Source organism: Vicugna pacos, chromosome 15 (assembly GCF_048564905.1).
Source record: "Vicugna pacos chromosome 15, VicPac4, whole genome shotgun sequence".
NCBI lineage: Eukaryota > Metazoa > Chordata > Mammalia > Artiodactyla > Camelidae > Vicugna > Vicugna pacos.
This window is the reverse complement of record NC_133001.1, coordinates 49180519-49206050: the sequence shown is the minus strand read 5'-3', so window position 1 is coordinate 49206050 and position 25532 is coordinate 49180519. Positions and strand designations below refer to the sequence as shown.

General features: G+C 37.3%; 1 long non-coding RNA gene across 2 annotated transcripts in view; it reads left to right on the top strand.

Annotated features, from left to right (window-relative positions):
• LOC116283470 (uncharacterized) overlaps positions 1 to 25532 on the top strand; it is a 344010-nt gene that overhangs the window by 48033 nt on the left and 270445 nt on the right. The gene's annotated exons all lie outside the window — the stretch shown is intronic.

The following is a 25532-nucleotide window of genomic DNA, read 5'->3' as shown; positions in this document are numbered from 1 at the left end:
TGGGGACAACTGCAGTCACCACTAAAGCCGCAACATCCATAGGTGAATTCACCCCAGTGGAACAAAAAATGCCTGATTTCTAGTGAAAGTCAATCAATGCCAGGACCAGATAGACACACTGTGTCTTGAGTTAGCCAGGATGTCTCTTGACTACAGCCTACTCACACTACTGACTGACTTAGGGAACTGTCCTGAAGCACCCAGATGGTGTCTAGTGGCCAACCAGTACACAAAATTCTAGTGTATGGGCTTTTACTGAATGTAAACGGAGAAGAGGTATTTATTGTCACCAAAAAACCATGTGTATTTCCCTTGCCTTAGAGTAAGTAAATATGAGTAAATACATTGTGCAGTTAGTTATGAAAATGGAGACTTCAAGGAAGAGTCTAAAGTCAGTAATAGGAGTGCCCTAAATTTTCAAATAAACCTAAAACTGTAGACAATTCTTGTTTGTTAATTTTTCTATTTAAATGACTCTAATGATATCAAGAATAGGAGAACACATATATATGCAAGAGTGTCTGTGGATTTTAAGAAAGACTATGCTCAATGAGCTGATTTTGTAGAATAATAAATACCATTAATAGAAATGGTGTCTTATTTTTTCTGTCTTTTGCTTGAATAATAAAATGCAGTAGTACCTTTTTCTTATTAAGAATTTCTCGAATCATAGAACTGTGGGAGAAATATTAAATAATCCATTTTTATTGAATTCAAGGCAGTTGATACCTGGTATCCTAGAAATGTAGGCTATGCTATTTCACATTGGAAGGATTTTGAAAAACAATAAATTCCACAGCTCATCTTATACCAAAGAAAATCCAGTATCTTCTGGGCTAGATCTTATACAAATAACAGCCTCCTGATAATCTGTTTGCAAATGTTCTCTTTCTATTTACTTATATTAACTGTGTTGGTTAAGAAATTAGGATTATTATTATAAAATAGTAGTTTGATTATTTTAGCCCAGTGATAGTGTAATCTAGAAGAAGGGAGGATGCACTGACGAGAAAGTTGGGTCAGTGCAAATTCTGTAAATTAATTCAGTGTGGAACCTTGGAATCAGTTCCCAGAGTCTAAGTCAGTTAGACACTGTAACAATATACTGTTTGCATGTAATGATGGGTATTTAGAAACTAACTTGGATTTGGCCATTTATTCCTGTTATGTTTGACAGTATTTTAAAGGAATTCTTAATTATGTGCTAATAATATAGTTTTTCATGCCTAAATCATCAAAACTACAAGTTCAGGAAAAATCTAAAGAGAGAGAGAGAGAATAGAAGAGAGAGAGAGATAGAGATGACGAGAGAGAGAGAAGAAGAAGGAAGAGGAGGGAAAGAATGAGGGGGGAAAGAACGAGGGGGAGAAAGAGGAGGACGCAGGGAAGAGGTGGTGAAAGGGAAAGGGGGGGGGATAGAAAGAGAAATAATGCATTAAATGATACTTGGCCAATGTCCAGAACAGCTATTGTCACTTTAGCTTTTATCCTATAATCCAAAACTGAGAGGAAATATCATTTGACAGCTGCATCTCAGAAACAGGAAAGGGCTCTAAATCAGTCAGTCCTAAAGACATGCCTATCCTGAGAGACGTCTTAGACTCTCAGAAAGGGCATATGTCTGTTCATCTTTCAATACACATTTCTCATGTCTGTCTTTCTGTCCAGAACAGTACTGTCCATACTTGCCTGTTGTGTCTTAACTGTTTTCATTGCTGTGTAAGTATTTCACGATTTGGAATATTTCCACTTACAATCATGTCATCTGTAAGAAATTTGAACAGGCTAAGAGTACACATTATCTTCAGTTGTGATGAGTTGATTCATTACTGGACACTAGTTAGCCAAAGATAGAAGTAATTTTTATGCTATTAATCATGTTTCCCACAAACGCCATTGTAGTTCTCGAAAACGGAAAATTATATAAATATTTCATCCGTTAACATCATCTTAATTTTTGAAGAATGTCTCATGCTTCTTCAAGGAAGGTGTGGCACAACTTAAAAACAATGTAGATCTGTTAGCGGGTATTTTTTTAAAAAAAGGAAGTAGACGCTGCATGTGCAACTCAAAGGGAAATCATTTGACATTAGTAAGGAGATGGATATAAGATCTGAGTGGTTTGGGATCAGAAAATGATCTACCTAGTTATGTGTCTTGTCTTATTTAAATAGTAAGCTAGGAATTAGGGAGACGAGTCTGTGTAGGTTGGAATTGGACCTAGAACGCAGCCAGGTTTTGGGCCTTATACTGATTGCCCTTACATCAGTCTTGTGCAATTAATGTTGAACAATTTAGTTTTCTTCTGTGAAGTAGGAAAATGAATTGTATGTATTCACCAACCACTTATGGGCTGTCTACATGAGTCACAAACTATGTTAGGCATTGAGGATATAAATATAAATAAAATAAATTCACACCTTTTAGGAACACAGTTGATAAATGAAGATAAACAGGGTTCTAAACGTCGTAAAGACAAAGGACAGCCCTGGGGCCCAGTCTAGACTCCTTCTTCTACTAGCTGAGTGATGCTGGACAAAGTACTCAGCCTTTCATAGCCTGTTTCCTCAGCTAAAATTGGGGTGACAATGGCAAAACTTGAAAACTTCTCTCAGAAAGTTGTCACTAAGTCCAAACAAGAACAGAAAAACAACATCTTATAAATGGTAAAGTGGCAAACACGTGAGAGTTATTTTAGGAAAGGAATATAGCACAGTGGAATGGGTGTAGGTTTGGAATTGTTAAACTTAGTTCAAATATCAGCTCTTGAACTTTAAAAAATTATATGAAGTTAAGTTGTCATGAAGATTCAAGTCATTAGTCATTCATTCATTCATTCATTCATCCATTCATCCAACAAAGTTCCTACCATATGCCAGGTACTATTCTAGAATTATGATTGAAAAACTTTCTTAAAAGGGCTGGATAGTATTTTAGGCTTTGTGGGCTAGATGATGTTGGTTGCAGTTACTGAACTCAGCTGTGGTAGAGTGAAAACAGCCGCAAAGAATTCATAAACAAGTAGGTTTGCTTGTGTTCTGATATAACTTTACAGAACCAGGTGTTGGGCTGGATTTGGCTTATGGACTGTAATTTGCCTATTCCTCCCAGTTATGGATACTAAACATGGCCCTTGACCTCATGGTGATTTTATTCTAATGGGCAAGATGGGCAAAACACAAGAAAACAAATTAAAAAAAAAAAGCAAGATAACTGCAGATAGCCTTTCTCTAATCACCCGTGGAAATGACTGCTGTATCTCTCCATGCACGACAGTGAGGCAGTCAGAGCAGCCGTCCCTGACCACGCTTAGTTGGACTGTCCCTAGTCACCCTCACTGTGCTATTTTTGTGCCTCATAGTCCTTATTATCATCTTACATATATTGTATGATTATTTACTGTGTATTTCCACCACTAGAGCATGGGCTTAATGAGAAAGGGAATTTTTTGGCTGACTGACATATCCCCATGCTGGAATAGTGCCTGGGGCCTAATAACTATTTGTTGAGTGAATGAATAAGTGATGAAAGGAGAGGAACACAGATGCAGAACATTTCCACTGGACTTACTGAGGCTTTACTGAGAACTGTAACAGTGACCACTGGGTGGCCACAGCTGCCTTCACCATCCACGTAGGCCACACTGCTTGCTGAGCATACCTTGCCAGAGAACTTTGTATGCTGTCATTCTTTTGAGGGGAGGGCTTCAGGCTGTTTATCTTGGATCTAATTGTCTAAGGGAAACGAACCTTTAAAAGACCTGGTCAGACAGTTTTTACCAGGCTGCTTTGCTATTCACATTCATTCACTCATTGATTTATCACACATTTACTGAGCACCTGTTATGTGTCAAGTGCTTAAGAGGCAAAGATAAATGCCTTAGGGTCCCTGCTTCCAGGGAGCTGGCCTAGGTCTAGGAGGAGGCAGGGGAAGAGAAAGTCACAATCCATCCCCATTCAAGCTCTGACACAGGGACAGGAGGTTATCGAGATGCAGTAGGAGCATCTCATATAGCTTGTAGGGAGCAGTGTGAGAGAACAGGCTTCTCAAACAAGATGGCAGAGAAACAAAACTTTGAAGAAAATCAGGGGTTGTCCAGATGGACGTAGTGGGAGTCTTTCCAGGAAGAGGAAGCAGTGTGTAACAACTTGGGAAGCTGAGAGAACTTGACACAACTGAAGCTCAAGTGGATTATTTTGAGTGGAGAGTGAGGTACTATATGGAAAGGGGAATAAATTAGGCTAGAGAAAGAGTGCTTAATGATTCAAAAAAAATGTAAGCTTATTTTAAAAAACAAATTTCAGAAATGCCTATCTCTAGACCTCTGGGTGGATTTTCAAGGAAACTATAACTTTTGGTGACAGGAGCTTATCATTATTTTTTTGTGATTCAGGAATCAAAATATACAAAACTTTCAAGTGCAGTCATTTATTCATTTTACATTCATCCTACTAATTTTGATTTGAACACCTGCTATGTCCTAGGTACTATGTAAGTTTCTAGCAATACAGAGTTAAAATCAATCTTTGGTATTAGGAGCACATACTTAAATATTATCCATGCCAGTCAATTCATATCTAGGAAACTAGGAATGCAATTAAGATATAGATACATGACAGGCTGGCTTCATGGTCATGTGAGCTGTGTGGTCCCACAAAATGCTGAGCCCAGTAGGGCCCACACTTAGTTTAATGCTCTGCTGTAGCTGTCTTGAAATTCTTACTAATTTTTGAACGTCCTTCATTTTCCGTTTGCAAAGGGCCCTGCAAAGTATGTAACTTATCCTTATAGCTGGAGCAGAATTGGGAAGTTGACCTGGAGCAAGGTTATGAAACAACATCCCATGGACCCAGTCCAGTCTACATTCTATTTTTGTATGATCTATGAGCTATGAATACTTTTTACATTTTTAAATATTTTAAAAAATCCAAAGAAGAACAGTATTTCATAACATGAAAATTACATGAAATACAAATTTCAGTATCTATACAAATATTTTATTGGTACACAGCCATACTTTTTTGTTTTCATGATGTCAGTGGCTGCTTTCCTGTTATTATTGGAATACCTAACTGCAGTAGAAACCGTATGACCTATAAAACCTAAAAAATTTACCACCCGAACAGTTCTAAAAAACGTGTGCTGACTCTTGATCTAGAGGATATTCTACTGTTTTAATTATTAGATCCCTTACTTTCATTCACTTTCTATTTGCTGTCAGAGTTGTAACTTTATTTTCAATTGCTTTCTGGCTGTAAACAGAATAAGATTTGAACTCACTCTTGTATCCCCAAATCTAAGGTGGTATCTGATGCACACGAGTCACTCCAAAATACTTAACAGAAGTCTGGTGTTATGGGAATTGTTACATGTATCTTCTCTTCCCCGTGATGTGTCATGCTCTCAATGTGGTGATTGTACCAGAGAGAACCCTATTCCCAAAGACATCTTGTAGAGTGTTTTGCACTTAGAATATGCTCATGATTAGCAATTGTTTGTGACAATGAATGGGGGCCCGGTAGTGACAAATTAGCACAGGGTTGCTCCTGGCTGCTGAACTCCTTGAGAAGGAGAATGTTTGTGAGTGGATGAATTCTTAAAGTATGTTTGGGAGCTTCAAGACCAAAGACTAAAGATAAAGAAGCAATAGTTAATCTTAAGGCTCAAACAAACAAAGCAAAGAAAAACAAAATGCAAAGCATATGACACGTCTTCTTGTGATAACTAGATAACTGATGCATCAAGGATGTTGATACATGGGAAGGAGCAGTGTCTTGTTTATGTGCCTGTAGCTTCCACGTTTATATATTTCAGACCTGACTTCTTATATATCCAACTGTTATTTGACATCTCCACTGGATGCTGAATAGACAGTTCAAACTGAACAAATCTAAAAATGAACTCTTTGATTTTTCCCTCCAAATCTACTTCTTCGCCAATCTTTCCTGTGTCAATAATACTATCCTAGCAGCTACTCATGGTGAAAACCAGGAGTCATTCTTGATTTTTAACTTTTTCTCACCATTCTCTTTCCCCATCTAACTCGTAACCAAGTCCCTTCACTCTACTTCTGAATTATTTCCAGGATCTCCTCTTCTCTCCATCTTGCATACTGCTTCCTGGACCCTGGACCTCCCTTAAATCTCTTCTAAACCACTGTTATGGCCTCTTGTGGGCTTCCTGCTTTCACTTATATCCCCACATATGCACCTTATGACAAAAATATTATGAAATATTTTGAACATACAAAAATTGTGGAGAATAATGTAATCATCACACAGTTTTAGAAATAAACAATGCAAAACAGTGAAATCTCTGGAATGTTCTAGCCATTACCTCTTTCTCCTCCATCCTCAAAGATAACCACTATTTTCAATTCAGGGAGTGCCAGGTCCATGAATGTGTGTATGTTTTTGCAATATATATTGCTAAACAACATATAGAATTTTTCTTGCACACTGTTAACTATATAAATTGTATTGCACTGTTTGAATCAAGTAGTTTTTTTTTTCCCTCTCAGACTTTTATTTGAGATTTACCTATTTGGCTGTGGTTTTTAAGTTTCATTGCTATATAGTATTCCACTATATGGCCCTATTACAATTTTATTTATTCCTTTCCTCACTGATGAACATTGAAATGGCTTTCAGATTTTTACTGTATACAAAAAAAATGTTATAATTAACCTTTTTGGACATCTCTTTGTGCACACGTACAAGAATTTCTCTAGGGCAGTGATTTTCAAACATTTTAAAAATGTCTTAAGGAGAGTTATGATAAATATATTTAGAGATCTAGAGGAAAAAGTGAACAACACACATGATCATACGGAGGACTGAAGCAGAGAAATGTAAATTGTAAAAAGAGTCAAATGGAAATACTAGACATAATGTATCAGAAGTGAATAATTTATTCACTGCATTTAACAATAGAGTAAGTCTAGTAGAATAAAAAGAATAGTAAACTTGAAGGTAGGTCAATAGAAATTATCCAAACTAAAACCAAGATAAAAATGATTGAAGGAAGAAATGGATTGTGGCATATAGAATAGGTTGGCGAATATCAAGTGATCTAAAATAGCTGTGACTGGAGTACCAGAAGAGGAAAGTGGGATGGGAAAGGGAAATTGTTGGCAATGTAACAGTCAAGGATTATCTAAATTTGATGAAAGATATCAACCCACATATCCAAGATCCTTCAATACCAGACAGAATAAAAACAAAGCCATACCTAGGCATATCATAGACAAACTGTTGAAAACCTAAGATAAAGACAAAAATTTTCAAAGTAGTTATGGTGGGGAGGGAGGCACTAAATATATGAGAACAAAAATAGAAATGACAGCTGGCTTCTCATCAGAAACAATGTAGGCTGAACACAATGGAACATCCTTAACGCTGAAAGGAAAAAAAGGGGGAGGAGGGTATATTTATAATCTCATATCTAGCAAATATATCCTTCAAAAATGAAGGCAACTTAGGGACATTTTGAGATAGACAAATACTAATTGGTTTCCTGCAGACCTGCAGTATAAGAAAATGCTAAAGGAAATTCTTCAGACTGAAACAAAATGATTGCTGAAGAGCACCTGGATCTGTAGGAGGAAATATAGATGTAAATATAAAAAGACTTAAAAAATCATCCCTGAGTGTGTTTGTGTACACTCACACACACACACACACACACACACACACACACACAGAAGAGCCAACTGTGTTCACTTTAAATATAAAGACATAGATGCTTTCTTAGTCTATTTGGGCTACTATAACAAAATACCACAAAGTGGCTTATTAACAACAGAACTTTATTTCTCACAGTTCTGGAGGTTGGGAAGTCCAAGATCAAGGCAGTGATGGATTCATTGCCTTGCAAGAGCTAACTTTCTGGTTCCTAAATGGTATTTCTTTTCACTGTGTCTTCACATAGCAGAATGATCAAGGGATCTCTCTGAGACCTCTTTCATAAGGGTGCTAATTCTACTCTTGATAGCTTCATCTTTATGACCTAACTACCTCTGAAAAGCCCCACCTCCCAATATCATCACATTGGGTGTTAGAATTTAACATGTGAATTCTGGGAATACACAAGGATTCAATCTAGAGCAGATAAGTTGAAAGGAATAGGAACATGCAAACAATAAAGATAGCTGGTGAAACTGTACTAATCATAAGAAAATGGCCCCAAGAGTGGAGTGTTAGAGTTAAAGAGAAATTTTATTCTCTCTGTATGATTAAAGGATTAATGCATCAGGAAGGTGATGCAGTTGTAAAGGAGTATGGCTTAATAATAGAGCTTTAAAATACATGAAAGTTGACCCAACTTATTAGAATTGGAGATTTTGAAGATCCTCTCTCAGATATTGTCACCACAAAATGAAGTAAAAATCAGAATGTGGAGGATTTGAACAATTTTAGTGACCAACTTGACCATAGTTGGCATTTATAGAATTCTGTGACCAACTTATAAAATATATTATTCTAAAGTTCACATGAAACGTTCACCATCTGCAGGGTCATAAAACAAATTCCAGTACATTTCAAGGAACCGGATTCATACAGAATATGTTTCTGGACCCAAAAGTAATAAATTATAGTCAATAACATAAGATGTCTAGAAAATCCCGAAAACAACAAAAAGAGAAAGAGAAAGAAAAGAGAAGGAGGGAGGAAGAGAAGGAGGGAAGAAAGAGAGAAGAAACGGAATGGAAAGTTGAAGGACTTACCCTACCTGATTGCACTATGAAGCTATAGTCATCAAGAAAGTGTGTGATATCACCATAAGTGCAGTAAATACATCAATAAAACAGAGTAAACAAAACAGAAATACACACATACATAAATAATTGATTGATTTTGACAAGTTAATCCAAGGAGGGAGAGCTAAGTATTTCAACAAGTGGTCCTGGGAAAACTGAATATCCATATGGAAAAAAATGTAGCTCAACCCTTTTCTCACACTGTAGCATGACAAAAACTTGAGACAAATCATAATTATACAGGAAAATTTAGAGATGTACAGCTTCCCAATTAAAGCATAAGAGGATACCTATGCAACCTTAGGGTAGCCAACAATTTTTAGGACATAAAAAGCTTGAAACATAAAGAAAATGACAATAAGTTGCATTTCATCAAAATTAAAGTTTTCTGTGCATAAAAAAGATATAACAAAACAAACAGACAAGGACAAACTGGAAGAACATATTTGTAGCACATATATTTGACTCAGAACTTGTATCCAAAATATAGAAAGAATTCTTACAAATAATTAAAAGATAGCCCAATAAAAAAAGGGGAACAAACATTTGAAAAAAGAAGATGCACTCAAAGCCTGAAAACATCAAATGTTGATATGAATGTGAAGACTCAGAACTCTCATACATTGTTGGTGGGATTATGAATTGACCCTACCACTGAAACAGGCAATTTCTTATAAACCTAAACACGTATTTATCCTATGAATCAATGTTCCTTTTTTTGGTATTTAATCAAGAGAAATGAAAATGTATCACCACACAAGGCATGTACAAAAAGCTTTATAGCAATCTTAATCATGGGATCCTCAAACTGGAAGCATCCTAAGTGTCCACCAACAGGTGAATGGATAAACAAATGTGGGCCCTTCACACAGTGGAATACCACTGAGCCCATAAAAAGGAGCACTACTGTTACACACAACAGCCATGTATGAACCTAAACCAACATAATGTATGGAGCAAATTCGGCACATATGGAAACATGACTATGATTCTATTTACCAGAGGCAACAACTTAAGATTTGTATCACCATAGATCTGCTAGTTTTAAGACCTGATGTAATGAATCGTGTTTGACTTTAACTTACCCATTCCTTTAATAAAATGTATAGAGTATCTGTGATGTTTCCAGCCCTATGCTAGTCTTTGAGAATGCTGATTAAAAATATAGTAAAATATTGTCATTACTCCTAAGTGGTTTACAGCCTCGGCAGATAAACTGATATTTAAACAAATAATTGTAGCAATATGCTCTTGATTAATGTGGGGTGATATATAATACTGTGTGAGTGCTGAGGAAAATACCTGTGGAATCAGGGAGAGTTTTTTCCCTGTGTAGTACTGAGGGTGTTCTTTTGCATTTGGAGATCAGCAAGTTATTCCCTAGGGGTTGATGTCATTGGTTCTTGCACAATCTGCTTGAGTACAAATCTTGGTATGTGTGCTTGAGCAAATTACTCTCTCTGTGTTTCAGTTCTCTTATTTGCAAAATGTGGGTAATAAATATACCTACCTACCTACCTCATAGGATTGTTGTGAGGATGAAATGTGAGGCAACCTATTTGCACAATGTCTTGCACACAATAAATGCTAGCTTTATCATTATTTTTATTACAGTTATTATTATGGTCCTCAGGAAACCAGCCATCTCTAGAACTCGGGTATGGACCTTTTCGAAGATACTAGAATACAAACTTGCTGTTCCAGTTCTGCATTCCTGTCTATGCTTGTGGCTTAAAGATTTGTGATCAGGGCACATGAAGTGAAAAAAGATATGGACCTCTCTTTGGATTGTCTAGGAGACCATCCAGTTTAAAGATATGAAAAGTTAGAAAGTAAAAACCCAAGATTGCCTAGAATTTGTTGCTGAAAGTACCAGAGAGACTTCTTGATTCCTAGGAGCTGAAGAGAAGAAAGAAATATTTATTCTTCTCAACCTAATAGCGGGAGAACTGTCATGCTACAATTCAGATTTCTCAACTAGATGAGAAAAACAGATTCTAAAGCTTTCCAATGCCTTGAATGTTTAGTGAAAGATGTGAATCTGATGGAGTCCCCTGGTCCCAGTTTGTAGCCTCATTATGCTTTCTCCTGGAATTTTCCAAATTCCTCTTGCACTCACAGAGGTTGGTGAATATAGTCCTGGTGCATCACAGCCAACTCCACCATATGTTCCCTTCTGGGAATTTTCACCAACTCCTGAATAAATGGTACAACTCTTCAGTTGTAATTTCACAACCACTCATGTCATCTCCCCTCACCCCACCACTCTCATGTCTTAAAAGTTGCATTTCTTTACTCTTCAATCAATTCCCAAATTTAGAATTACTGTATATATTTTTGCTTTATGTCTCCCACATTTACAAATGTATTTCATTCCAGCGATGGAACAATCTGACATAACTAACCTATCTTGCCTGGAGAGAGAAGACTCTTGGTAGTAATCTCCCTCTGGGCTATCCTAGTATTTCTAGTTTCTTCTTGATTTAGAGTCTGTCACTGTACATGTGGACCCATTGTTCTCAGAGAGAAATCTGATATTCTCAAGCAGCCCCAAACACCTTCACTGGCTGCCTCCCTCCCCATTTCTCTTTCCCTGTTCTCACCCCACAGCCTCCAAGGACTAACTCCACACATTTCCCCCACACTTCTTGGCCTATCACTTGCTCTACTCCTCCATCCTGGCCTCCCCTTGTCCCCCTCCTGGTGACCTCAGACTGTAAAATGCTACAGTATCTCTGGCTTGGGTCCCTTATCTGGCCCCAGATTCTTTTCTTCTCCCTCTAAGACACTGAGGAAGAAGGAATGTTCATTTATAATGTTTTACTTCTCTGTCTTTTTCCTCCAGCCTCCTTTAGATGACATTTTTGCTCAGGCTGCCATAAAATTGAGCTGTCCTTTTCTCACTTGCCCTAGGAGATGTGGCATTTCCCCAGAAGTACTTGGGATCTGATCCTGAGGTGGTTGTATATGATGAGAAATAGTTTAAACAAAGTTGGCGATGGGCTGTATATCAAAACAGAGAAGTGGGAGGCACTGGCTGCTTTGAAGACAGTATCCTCCTTCCAAAATGGAATTTCTGGCACGATCTTTACGTCTTGAGTTTCCTTTTCTCTTTTATTCCCAGGGCTGTAGGAAGGAGTGATTTCAAATTACTTGGGCTTCTTACCACCACTTCAGTGTCCTGCCATGCTTTGCAACATGCTGTAAGTGAAACCTAAATATCACCCAAGGGGCTTCAGAATCAGGAAGGTGTGATTCGTCTGAACCAGATGTGAAATCATGTTAATAGTTGTGTCTTCCACTGGATGTGCTTATATATAATTCCAGAGCACTTTCACACATATTTTGATTTGAATTTGAAAACAGGTTTATCTACTTTCTGTCCAGGTGCTAGTCTCTGACTGAGTGGCTAAAGTATGGTCAAGGGAAGAGCCACCTCCTCCTATTAAAGTAAAAACTTGAAACCAACAGGCATAGAAGAAGACCTGAGTATATAATACTTTCTGGAATACAGTGATACTAGTACCTGCTGGAAAAATGTTATATAGAGTTAAAGGTTAAATGATAAAGATAGCTTTGCATATAGTTGACACTCAATAAATGGTAGAATTATTGTTGTAAGAAGACTTCTGCATGTTTCCTCATTGAGTTCTCATAACCACACCTTGAGGATCATTGTTGTGTCATGACAGGAGGTTGGGTTCAGAGTCTTAGATGGTGGATGCCCGCGTTGTGTATCCAGGAGATGCTGAAGTTGGGTGTCAGATCTAGGTCGCCTAATTTGTCCTTTTCATTAGACCACACTGATTCAGAGAGTTCATTTTTGCTTTATTTAGCTTACAGGTATTTACTGAGCACCAACTGTGTGCCAAGTACTGGACTGATTACTGGGGACACAGACCTATGTAGACCTAGAACCTTCCCTCTGTGCTTTCTTCAGAATGTTTCAGGGCCATTTCTGATGTGGAAATATGTATGCTTGCAATATTTTGAAATCTGAATTTTTGTGAGATGTATAACTTATGTTTCTTCTTTTTTATAAGCCAAGTACTTTATAGGACACTAAAAATATTTTATGAACAGTTTATGAAACCAAATATAAATGTGATCATTCATTTTACAATAGAGTTCACATATAGGTTGCAAGGAATTAGGAAACTGTTGACAGTTTGATGGTTAGGAAGTGGGTATGTGCAAAATATATAGATGATACATATATGTATAAATGTATATAAATATACACATGTACGTGAATGTATTTCAAAGCTAACATGGTTAGTAATGAATTTTTTCTGAGTATTTTGCTTTGTTTGTGGATAAATAAATTTTGTTTATTCTTGTAAGTGATACTCCCCAAACAGGATTCTATTCCAGCAACCTTTGGTTGATTGCAGTGATGGGACCCTAAAACCAGACATGGACAACTGGTGTGTCTACTGTCATCACTTGTCACAAAGAACTTGGAGTAGAACATACCCCTAGGGGAGGCTAATAGGGAGAGAGATTTTTTTGTAATGGAGTCACCCAGATGTTTGAACAGCTGTATTAGCAGAGATGTTTGGACAATTTTATGCAATAATATTTTGTGATAAAGCTTTGGTATGTGAAATGACCATTGTTTCTCCAGGTTTTTTTACTCAGAAACAGAATACAAATTCAAGGGGGCTCACAATTTAATTGAGAAAATAAAATATATCCTCTTGAAATGTTATGGTAAAACATTAAATGTCTTTTTGCTTATCCCAGACATTCATTTGAAGCAAGGCATTCTGCTGGAGAAGAAACCCATAAGGGCTTCTTTAAATAGGATACACTTTGATTGTGATCCAAGGAAGAACTGATAGTGAGAGATTAAAACATTTCCAGGGTAATTTACAGCTTCCTGCGTTTTTTAAGGGTACTTCATTTTATGCCTAATGGTCAGGGATAATTTATCTATGCCATGGCAGAAAGAAGCATGGCCAGAGGTTTTCTCTGCAGCTCAGAGTCTTGGTTGATTTAAGAGAGGAGATGCTATCTCATGCTGTACCAAATGGAGCCAAGACCTGTAGACATTATACAGCAGCCAAGTCTGTCCTACACATGTTGACAAGTTTTACAGGCAATATATTTCTGAGCTCTTGATTAAGATGATAATAATAATAATAGCAATAATAGTAATAATTACAATAACAATAATAATAAGGATGGAACGGGAAGAAGAGGAGGAGAAGGATGAAGTAGAATTGCTCCTGCACTGGAAATGCTAAGATTAGCATCAGCAATTAACAGTACTCAGACTTCTGTAATTCTAGTGTGTACGTTAACTAGGTTAAACTCAGCAAGTCTTTTTTTGAAAATGTACCACATGCTGTACACTGAAAGATTAGAAAGATGAATGAAATTCACCCCTACATGGTTTGGTTGGGAAATTCCCCTGTGGGAATTGTTACCACCAAAAACAAAACAAAGTTACATCAAATGTGTCATAGGAGCATGAAGAAAAATACTGTAGGAACAAAACATAGATATTAGATTTAGAGATTGGGAAGCCATACGGAAGAAGCTATACATATGTGTGTGTGTGTGTGTGTGTGTGTACTTTATATATATACATATATATATATACATATTTATATATACACACACACACACACACACACACTTTACAGGAAGTGTGGATTTTGATAGATGGATATGGAAAAGGGAAAAATTTTTCCAGCAAAATATGCCCTGAGCAAAGGTGTGGAGGTGGAAGTACATATAGACTCTGTCTGTGGAATGACTTTTCTCGTTGTTGTTCGACAAAGACATTTTGGTTGTAGTTTTTAAAACATGAAGAATGAGTGGGTGAAGTTTCATATTTCATCTAGATTTTTGGATTAAAATGTGGATATTATTCAAATTGGATATGAAATGACAAGCATCTCACACCGTTTCTTTCCTACAAATGTGATTCTAATGTAAGTCTTCAATCCTGCCAAGGAGAAAAATGTCAAATATTTTTGTAAACAAACAGCTGATAGGAATGCTAGGTTTATTTAAGTTTTGAAAATCTGTGTAGAGGAAGTAGGACCCTGTAGTTATGAAATCAAACAGCTATATTAGGAATTCTTTCCCCAAATCAGGTATTTACAGTAAACGTTTCTGTGGAATGTTGGCTGCTTTCTGTACACTTGTGAGGTGATTTTGTTTCATCTTGAAAAGAGTAGAGCATTAAAACAGAGAGTACTGTGAATATTTTATTTTAAATCCTACATGCTTTTTATTTTAGGGAAGAAAAAGTAAAAACTTTGGAATCCAGTAGTATAATATAGCATAATGTGGTATAAAAAAGAATGCCCATATGTTTAATGCCCCACAAATGGAACTTCAGAAAACCACAGTAGCTCTTAAATGGTGCATTGAGAGAATAAAAACATGATTCAATCTCGAAAGCATTCCTGCTGGGTGGCTAGGCCTTACTTTGCTCAAGAGTAAACCAGATCTTATACAACCTTTTATAGAGTGAGGCCTAGATTATTCCATTATGCTTGCAAAAATGTGGAGAAGGAGCTAAGTGTTTCAGCAAATTTTTAAGCTAATTGAATCAGTAAGGCAGAAGCCAAAGAAGGGAGAAGTTTGAATTCTGGGCCTTTGCTTTGGGCAGCGATAATTAGAGGCTAATACGTAAAACATGAATTACAAATGCCTGTTTGCTTGTCTGTCTTCTTGACTAAACTGAGTTCCTTGAAGAAGTGGACTTTGGCTTATATATATATTTCTGTCTGTGGTGACCAGTCCATGCATGGGATGGGACATAGTGGGCCACTAATAATTACAAGATTGGAGGGAAGGAAAAAAAATATATCTCTTTAGAGCAGAAGAAAATAGCAATAACAATAAATAAGGGAGAAGAATAAACCAAAATGTTCAAGATGAAATAAAAGGGAATCTTGGCCTTGGGAAATGAAGGATTCTTCAGTGTTTGCTAGCTTTCATAATATTCTATTTAAAATACATCCAGATTATTAAGCTTCTGGTTTTGTCTGGGGGTAAAGTTTTGTGAAATAGGGGTTTTTACATTTCAACGAACAAAGAGGTCGATCCTCGAAATTAAATACAGATTATCACGAAGTTTGTCCTTTGGGTACCAGTGTACTAGGTGATGCTGTCTCCTGGGACCTTTAGATGCTGGAATTTGGCCCATTACACAAATACAACTTTTTACTAAGTTGACATTTTCATACTAGCTTCCTGGTTGTCCATCCTGGGGACAAACAGTCTGATGTAGTGTAGGGAGAGAATGGTAGAACCCTGGAAACTATTACATTTGTCATTCTGGAGTAGTGGGGGGTTCATATATCAGAGTTTATTTTCCTGTGTGTGTGTGTGTGTCTTTGCCTGTTTGACTTACTAAGTCCATTAATACCCAAAGTGAAAGAAAATTAAGAAAAAGGAGTTGTATTCTCCTCTTCCCAGTATCAGTTTATAACATCAAAGCAAAGACTCAGAGACTGATGAAATATTTAGCAATCAGTTTTCTGTCTCTGCTTTTAAGCATGCTGCTGGTTTATAATAGCGCCTTGAGAAAGTTTGTGTGGTTTAAACACAGATTTTTACACTTTAAATTAAGACCATAATCTCAGTTTTGGAGTGGGGAATTCCTAAGATAGCTTTGTTTTTTTAAAACATGAGGTCGCTGAAATGGTAGACAATTAATCCCATGTGCTTTAATTGTCATCTGAAAACATAAAGAATAAAGTGTGGCATTTCCTTTTTATCTTTTTCCTTTGGCTTTGTTTTAGAAAAAATAATTTCCTTATCAATTCTACAGACATAGTGCTAGCTTATATCTTAAGAGGGGATGCTATCAGTTTTAGTACATTTACTGAAGTTAAACTATCTATATTGAGTAAGAGAAGGAAACTTTCTTGGCATCAAACCCAAACAGAATCTTAGTAAAATTTACAATAAATCTACTTGATTATTGCGTTATGTAAATGCTCCTAATCCTACAGATTGCTATTAATGTGATATCCTTTTTATATTTTGATATCGTAAGCACAGAATGTGGCACAAAACTGAAAAATGGGATTCATTCATTTGAACGTATTTAGTTCTTAGTTTTTGTTTTTCTTAGCTATGCTAGAGATTGTAGCTAGGAGAATTCTCTAGTTTTTATATTCTTTAGGTGTAATGTAAATGTATTTCTTTTTTGTGGCGAGTATATGGAAACACATCATATTAGATATTTTTGTGAGATTAATCAGGAAATTTTGGATATTTATTTGATTTTATAAATATTTATTGTTTAAAGTGAAAGTAGATTTATTCAGGGAGATACACACCCCACAGACAGAATGCGGTCCGTCTCAGAAGGAGGATTGCCCTAGAGAATGGGATCCTCTCAGAAAAATGAGAGTAGCTCCAGAAGATAAATATACATGCCATAGACAGAACGTGGGCCCTCTCAGGAGGGCAAAGAAGAAAGGCAGCCCCAGGGGATGGAGTTGTTAGTTCTTATGGGCTGGGTAATTTCTTTATTCTTTCTTCCCCCCATTTACAAAATAGAAGTGCAGTTGATTTACAATGTTGTATTAGTTTCTGGTGCACAGCATAGTGATTCAACTATACCTATGTATTTATATACATATTCTTTTTCATTATAGGTTATTACAAGCTAATGGGTATAGTTCCCTCTGCTATACAGTAGGACTCTGTTGTTTATCTATTCTGTACGCAGTAGTCTGTATCTGCCAATCCCAAACTCCTATTTATCCCACCCTCCCCCCCCTCCACCCCCAGTAACCGTAAGTTTGTCTTCTATGTCTGCAAGTCTCTTTCTGTTTTGTACCTAAGTTTGTTTGTGTCTTTTTTTTTTAGGTTTTACATATAAGTGATATCATATGATATTTGTCTCTGACTGACAGACTTCACTTAGTATGATAATCTCTGAAATTATTACTTAAATGTGGAGGAAGTTACTGTCCAGATTTTAAAACTGTAAATGTTCTTGATTTAGAACAACAACCAACAAAAAATATAACTCTGGATCACTCAATATACTTTAACAATTTCATTCAGCAAGAATTATAGACTATTACAAGGAGTGGACTGGGCCCTAGGGTACTGACTCTGCCTTCAACAGAGGCATAACCTGTTCCCTTCTTAAGTCATCCCTTCATCCTCAGGCTTTGAATGTCACTCTTATGGGCTCCCATAGCATCCTGTGTATACCTCCATCCCTGGATCGAGTCTCCTGTTTTGAATTTGTTTATTTATATGTTCATCTTCTCAACCAGACTCAGATTTTTCAAGTGCAAGAGCAATGCTTCTTTTAATCTTATGTCTCAAGCCAAAATACATAGGTTCTGGTACAAAAGATTTTTAACTGATTCCCTACTTTGGGCCATTAAATTGCTTCCCATTTCTCCCATTTTGTCATATATAACACTGCAATGAATATTTTTTCATATAAAGCTTTGTTTGATTTATCAGATTCACTTAGTATAATCATCATCATCTTCTTTCATATTTATGTAAATAAAACATAATATATTTGTATATTAGGTACACTGCTAAATCCTTTGCATGGGTTATCTTAATTAATCCTCATAATAACCCTCTGAGCTGATTACTATCCGCATTTTACAAATGAGCAAACTGATGTTTAGAGAGATGAGCAGCTTGTCCAGGGCTACACAGCTATATTTTTACTTATTCATTATAATTCAGAGTTGACAACGATTTTAAAAATTATTGAAATACTGAATGTGCTATAGGAAAGAAAAATTGTTTCTCTATAGTTGTCAAAGCTTTACATCACTCGTCTCCGTAGCACGTGGCACGTGTGCCTTACTGTTTCTCCCAAGGGGAGTTCTGGGCGTGTGCCGAGCAAGAAGAACACTATGGCAGCTCAGCAACGTGGACCATCTTGGTCTTCAAGTTGTCTTAACACATCTCCTTGACAGGAAGTATGTCACAGAAGAAGATGGCCAATCCTGTTAGGTCACACCAAGAACATTTGATGGGCCAAGAACGCCTCACTCTTGTGGTGTTAAAGCTGTGATGTAGGTTTGGTCCGTGCATTGACTCTCCCTAGTTTGTTTGTGAGTCCTCTGACAAGCAGTGGGGACTGTTGTCTCGATTCAGCCATGGGTATATCTTAGAAGCACAGGTAGCAACAGAAAGCAAGGAAAGAACTGCTGGCTCAGGGAAGCTAACTGACCAGTGGAGACTTCCCAGAATTAATCGCTGTATGCCCTGTGTGACTCTGTCTGAGAAGCATGGGCCGAGGATTCCTATATTGGTGCCTCTTTACACTTGCCCTAATCCTCCAATAAATGTAGTATGCATTAAATAGAATAGAATGAACTGAAGAGTGTTAATGGTGTAGGAAGAAAGAGTGTCCTTGGCATGATGTAGTGGAACAAGGGACCAAAGACCTATGTTAGCATCATGGAGTAAGTTGTGTGTTTCTAAGTAAAATTTATCTACTGTACAGAAGTTTTCATTTCTTCATCTATAGAATGAGGAGGCTGACAAAATAATGTGCTAATGTGCTAAATTTTCTTCTTACTTTTGAGTTGGTGTAATGGAGTGTTCTAAAATAATGTTTAAGAGCTGATGGTTCTGATTTAGACAAAAAGCATGTTTGAATTCTGGCTCTACAACTTACTAGGGTTTTGAACTTGGCCACATTACTGAAGTTTTCTAGGCCTCAGTTTCAATTTCTATAAAATGGACCTGATAATACTTTTCTCATTTGGTTGTGATAAGGATTAGTTTAGGAATATGCAGAGCTGAATGCCTAACATACATTCTACAGAAATGAGGGCATGGCCATGATGATGATGAGATCTGTGATTCTGTTTATCCCAGGAGTTTGCTGTAATAAGTCGTATCATATGTTCAGTGTCAGGGTGCTTCCTAGTCTATGCATTAGTTCCCTAGAGATGGCTGTGACGAAGTGGCACAAATTGGGTAGCTTAAGACAATAGGAATTTATTCCTATAGTTCTAAATGCTGAAAGTCTTAAACCCAGGTGTTGGCAAGGCTGGCTTCTGAACATTCTAAGGTTATCTCCTAGCTTCTGAAGGTTCCTGGTCATCCTTGGAATTTCTTAGTTTTTGGCAGCATCAAATTTTGCTTCTGTCTTTGCAAGGCCATCTTTCCTCTGTGTACATCTGAGTTCCTGTATCTTCAGATGCCCTTATTTTAGGGACACCAGTCATTGTAAATCATTTAGGGCGCACCCTAATAAAGTATGCCCCTATTGTAACTTGATTACCTCCTTGAAGACTCTGTTTCCAAATAAGTTCACATTATGAGGTACTAGGGGTTAGGATTTTAGCACATTGTTTCAGGAAACACAATTCCACCCACATTAGTCTATATACACAAATATAAAGTAATGATAATCTAATAGTGATGATCAGGGGTTATGCAAAGTCAGACTATAAATGAGTGATTTGGGCAGGTTCACGCTGATTTATCTATATGTCAATTGCTTCTAAAAATGAACCATCAGGGAGGATACTCTCAAGTCATAGATCACCAGTCATCCACGTTTTCCAATTTTGGGGGGGTGTCATCTGTATTCCTAAATGAGTGTTGATTTCCATAGAAATTTTGATTTTGTCTGTCTTTGGGAATGGTGACTACTGAGGGTAAACTCTCTTAGAGTTCCAGGGAACTTGAAAATGATCCATTTTCTGAATGGCTACTAATCATATGTACATTGGGTTGTGCAGCAGGTAATCAGATAAGAGCGATTTGTTATTATTCTAGTGCTCTGGCTTTGGTGTGGGCCCCCCAGGCAGCTTAGAACTGTTTCACCTGCAAGCCAGCCCCACTGGCAAGAGCTGGGTCTTAAGGCCACAAGACAAATCCCGGCGGCACCACCATTCCTTTCTGAACTACTGAGCAGGAATCCTTTGATTTAAAGCCCATCAGCATCGAGCCTTAAATTGCCATTTCCCCAGCAAGTGTGAGTTTTGGGGGAGTAGTTCTCAAAGTCCCCAAGATATACAGTCTCCAGAAGGATGCCAAAGAACTGTGACATTTAGGAAGGGCTCTGGGCTAAGAAAAACATCTTTCCTAAGAACCTCTAAGTTTTCTCGCTCCTCAAACACATGAATTAATGATCCCATGTGTGAGTTTCAGAGCCAGCCTAAGATGATGTCTGACAAGCTATCTTCGATTTATTTTCTCTTGTGTCCAATGTGCTTGGAAAATAATATTTTGTTGTTGGCTAATTTGTAATTTCAGTCCTACTGATGAATGTCTAAGGTTGCCAAATACCTACTGTTTTCTTCTCTTATAAACATATCTGAAATGTTGTCTGTGGATCTAAATTCCAGGGTCAACACTCTTCCAAGGTCAAAGCATGACACTGAAGCTGCGTTATTTCCACTGAGGATTCGTGTTTAACTCTGGCTGTTTTCCTCTATTCATTGCTGAAATCTTGTGATTATAATAAAGCCCTCTCTTGGCTCTAAAAATCTATATTTATATCTGCAACAGTATATTATTTCTTTGAATATATACAAATATTTTAATGAGATAAAATATTTAATGAACAGATTAGAAAGACTAGAAATAAGAATAATGGTAGATTATTTTCCAGGAATAATAAGCCATCTTTTTTTTTTTCTCTAAGAGCTTCAATTTCCTCACTTTTTCTCTTCAGTACTCAATATTCTTGAACTTTTGCATTCGATTAACACTTGTAGACCCTGCTAGGTTTTAACATTTTTGATTTTTTATATATGTTTTCCTTCATGGTATCTTTTCCGATTTCTTTTTTCACCCTTCTGTTTTCTTTTCTCTCTCCTCCCCGCTGTTTTTCCTACTTCTCTTCCTTTCTACCTTTTTCACCTCTTTCACAAATTTAAAAAAAAGTATATCTCAAGATTAAAAAGGAAAAAAGAAGAAGAAAAAGGAAAAGGAAGGGGATATAGGTGGAGGAGGAGGAGAAGGAGAGGGATAAGGATAAGAGGAGGAGGAAGAAGAAGGAAGGAGAGGAAGAAGAAACAGGAGGAGGGAGAGAGAGAAACAGAGACGTAAGGGGAAAGAAAAAGAAGCATAAAGTGGCAAGTTGGGAAGAAGGAAACAGGGAAGAATACAGTACCAAGAAATCCAAGCCCTAATATTAGTGGGCAACATACTTAGCTTTGAATTTTATGCCATAAACAGTAAAAGAGTAAAATGACTGTTTGCAAATGTACATTGTCCCTAACATAAAATCATACCATTTGCTTCACAAAATGGGAAAATAATAAAGTTTGGACTTAAGGTAAGGATTTCTTAAATAAATAACTTTCCCTAAATTGGCTTTTAACCAACCAAAAATTTAGATGTATTAATTTCAATTCAGTGGAAAAGACTGAGGCAGGTTATGCGCCCAGCGTTGACCACTCAGGGCAAAGCAGGGAGCACCAGAGGGGAGAGTGGAGGGTCCAGAGTCCCAGGACCAGGGTCTAGGTGTTTCTGTGACTTACATGTTGCATGACCTCAGGCAAGTCTCATCCCTTGGCACCTCAAGAGGATAATAAAGAATAAAGTTCAAATATATTTGCAAGTGTTATTACCAGTTGTTAATTACTGTCTCTCGAAATTACTGTGTTAGCAAATGTATTATAAGTCTCAGATGATACCATGTAGTAACGCTGTTAAAAAATGTGATTCCCTCTATTTAGTTAATTTAGTCCATTAAGTTTTTCAAAAAACTTGTTTTTAAAGTTAAAGGCTTTTTATTGTCTGATTTTCAGGTCACATTTTCTGTTGAAACATATAAAAAAAACTAAATGCATATGGAGGGCATCCACTGGAACAGCTCAATATTCTTTCAGATTACTTTAAAAAAAAAAAAGAGAGAGAGAACAAAAAACTTACAACAACACCTGCTATTCGGCAGAATTTGACCTGACCCCTTTCTCCTTTTCTTGTTATTATAAACATCAAGCTCTTTAAGTGAGAGCTGTTTAAAGGATCGAGGGCTGTGAGTGTTCCTTCCTAGATCCCAGATGCACTGGGAGACGGATGGGCTTTTTGATCTTTATTTTATGAGTGTCTGATAAATTGCCTCTGGCACCTGGCAACTGAAATTTCACTATCTGAAAACTAACCCTCGTGTCAAACAATGTGGCCAGCCTCGGCCTCTCAGCCTGGGACCTGCGGAGCTGGGCGGAGGACGCCTTCCACTTCCTGGACAGGTCCACCACCGTGCTCAGCGATTTACATACTTTTAATCTTACAGGGAAGAAAGGATTATCAAAGGCTTTACATGCTCTGCAAAAATGTGTTTTTGGAAGGGTTTCATCATAGCTTTTATTTTGGGATTTTTGAACAAGTCAAATAAAGGCTTCAGCACACTGCCTAGCTGAAAAAAAAAATGCTGGTAACAGGATAAAGATTTGCAGCTCTGGGTCGTGGGCCTCCCCACCCCAGGCTCAGTCTGTGTGTTGATACAAGAGAAATGCAGGTGGTCTTTTTCTAGGGACAGAAGAGTTATAAACAAAGTCATCAGCTGGGGCTATTATCACCTTTCTTTTAACGTCTTATCCAGAGGCAAGATTAACTCAGCCCCAAGAAAGAGCTTATATTTTCTCTATTTATAGACACTCGAATATACGCAGATTTTTAATTGTTAAGAAGAGAGAAAAAGAATGATACCAACACTTCCACTTCGGCTTTCTCCTTGAAGAAAAATGAGAACAGTGGTAGACAAAGTATGAAACGCAAATCTTCCAAGGAGTGTGTCATCTGAAGAGAGTGGGATGCAGGCCCCCCCACCTGAGACATGTGTGTGTGTCGCTCTTTACCTCTTCCTCTGCTTCCTAAATGTATTGGTTTAAACATCCTTGTTACCCAGGGAAGATGGTACGCTCAAATTTGTTCTCTTCCCCCAAACTCAGAGGAGATTGTAGTTAATCTTGTAAAGTTTCCTTGTGGTTTGCCACTTTGTTTTCCAGGATATCTTACAGAGGTCGAATACTTTTGGCTGGATGTATTTGGGTTTCCACAGGCTGAAATTTTGTTTAATTTTTTTTTTTTGCAGCCCATAAGAGAGTTCTATGTTAGGCTTGGCTATCTGAAATACAATAAATCTGCTGTAAAAACAGAAACGCCCTAGGTCAATCATTTATTTATCTAGCAGCATTTATTAGTAACAAGCAAAATTTATTATGCTTAACTCTGAGTATGCAGAAGTAGATTGGATATATATTTTGCCCTCAAGGAGCTCATAGTCTCACAAGAGAGGCACATATATAAACACAAGTAAGTAATACCGTTTTTGTCATTGTTTTCTTAGAAATCCATATTTGATAGAATGAAGCTACAGAGGAAGGGAGGGGAAGTTTAGAGGTGACTTTCATGCTAAGTCTTGAGAGCTGAGTAGATATTCTTCAGGAGAGCAAGGCAGATAGGGCAAGAGATACAAAGGGAGCCCCCAGAGCAGAGCATCCATTCCATGGACATAATGAGCAGTAAACAAGTTGCAATATGTAAGGTGCTTCAAGCAGGGTCTGGCATATACTAAGTGTCAATTTCTTATTTCTGACAATTCCCCCAGATGTATTTTAGCGTATTGAACATATTCATGTTACAAATATGCATTGTCCCATTTGTTTAACTTTCCATCTGATTTCTGGCCACGGGATTTTTAAATTCACCTGATTATAGTGACCTGAAACCTTTTTATTTATTTTTTTTTTTGTCGGAAGTTCTTTTTAATGAATCTTCTTTTTTTTTTTACATTTTTTATTGATTCATAATCATTTTACAGTGTTGTGTCAAATTCCAGTGTTCAGCACAATTTTTCACTCATTCATGGACATATACACACTCATTGTCACATTTTTTTCTCTGTGATATATCATAACATTTTGTGTATATTTCCCTGTGCTATACAGTGTAATCTTGTTTATCTATTCAACGTGTCTGCTACTTCCCAGGCTGAGAGATTGGCAACCTTATTAATGTCTCTGAACTCAGCACAGTAAAATGAGTTATCCAAAATCTCCTGGCTAGTCAGTGATCAGGACAAGCTAAACTCCAGGTCATCTGTTCCCAAACAAGACCAAGAGGTGAAGAATCAGGTTTCATGGTTCACTAGGTGCTGGTGGCACTCCGGCCCCCAACACCTTAAACAAGTTTTCCTTTCTGGTGAACACATTATTTGAATACATATGTGCTGAGCATCGACACTTAGTTATTTCACAGGGATAGAATGGAAATCGGTCCTTCTCTTCGAGGAGCTTTTATACTGTTGATGGCTGGGGAGTGGGAATGGGAGTAGGAGTGAGTGACAGACAGAAAAGCCAGCTTTAACACAGTGTAACAAGTGGGAAGAAAGGAAAAGTGAATGTATTTTAAGTTTCTTTTCCACACTTTCCCTTTTTTTTTTTCTGTGACTTTTGGAACTTAGGCATATGAATGTCTGTTTCCAAGTTTTCAGCTTTTGCTTGACTTAAAGTCACAGATCTCATTTTTTTTTCTTTTCCAAAGATACTGCTCTAGCCTCCATGGAACAGAGACTGAAACATACCATTCTCTTGTCCGTCAACTCTGAGAAGGTGGGAAGAAGGTGGACTCTCCCCATAGGCTTTAAGAAGTTTGGAGTGTAGATTCAAAGGGAAATCTCTGAGACTTCTCGAGTTGGTCCTTCAGCATTCTTACAAGTCTCCCTGCAGAGATCAGAAGGCAGGGTCCCATGGCGCATTTTTATCTCCTCACCTGCCACCAGGACAGCGCAGTTACGTATTGCTTCATGTGCATGTCCATGCTTCTGGTTTCCAAGGGATAGTGG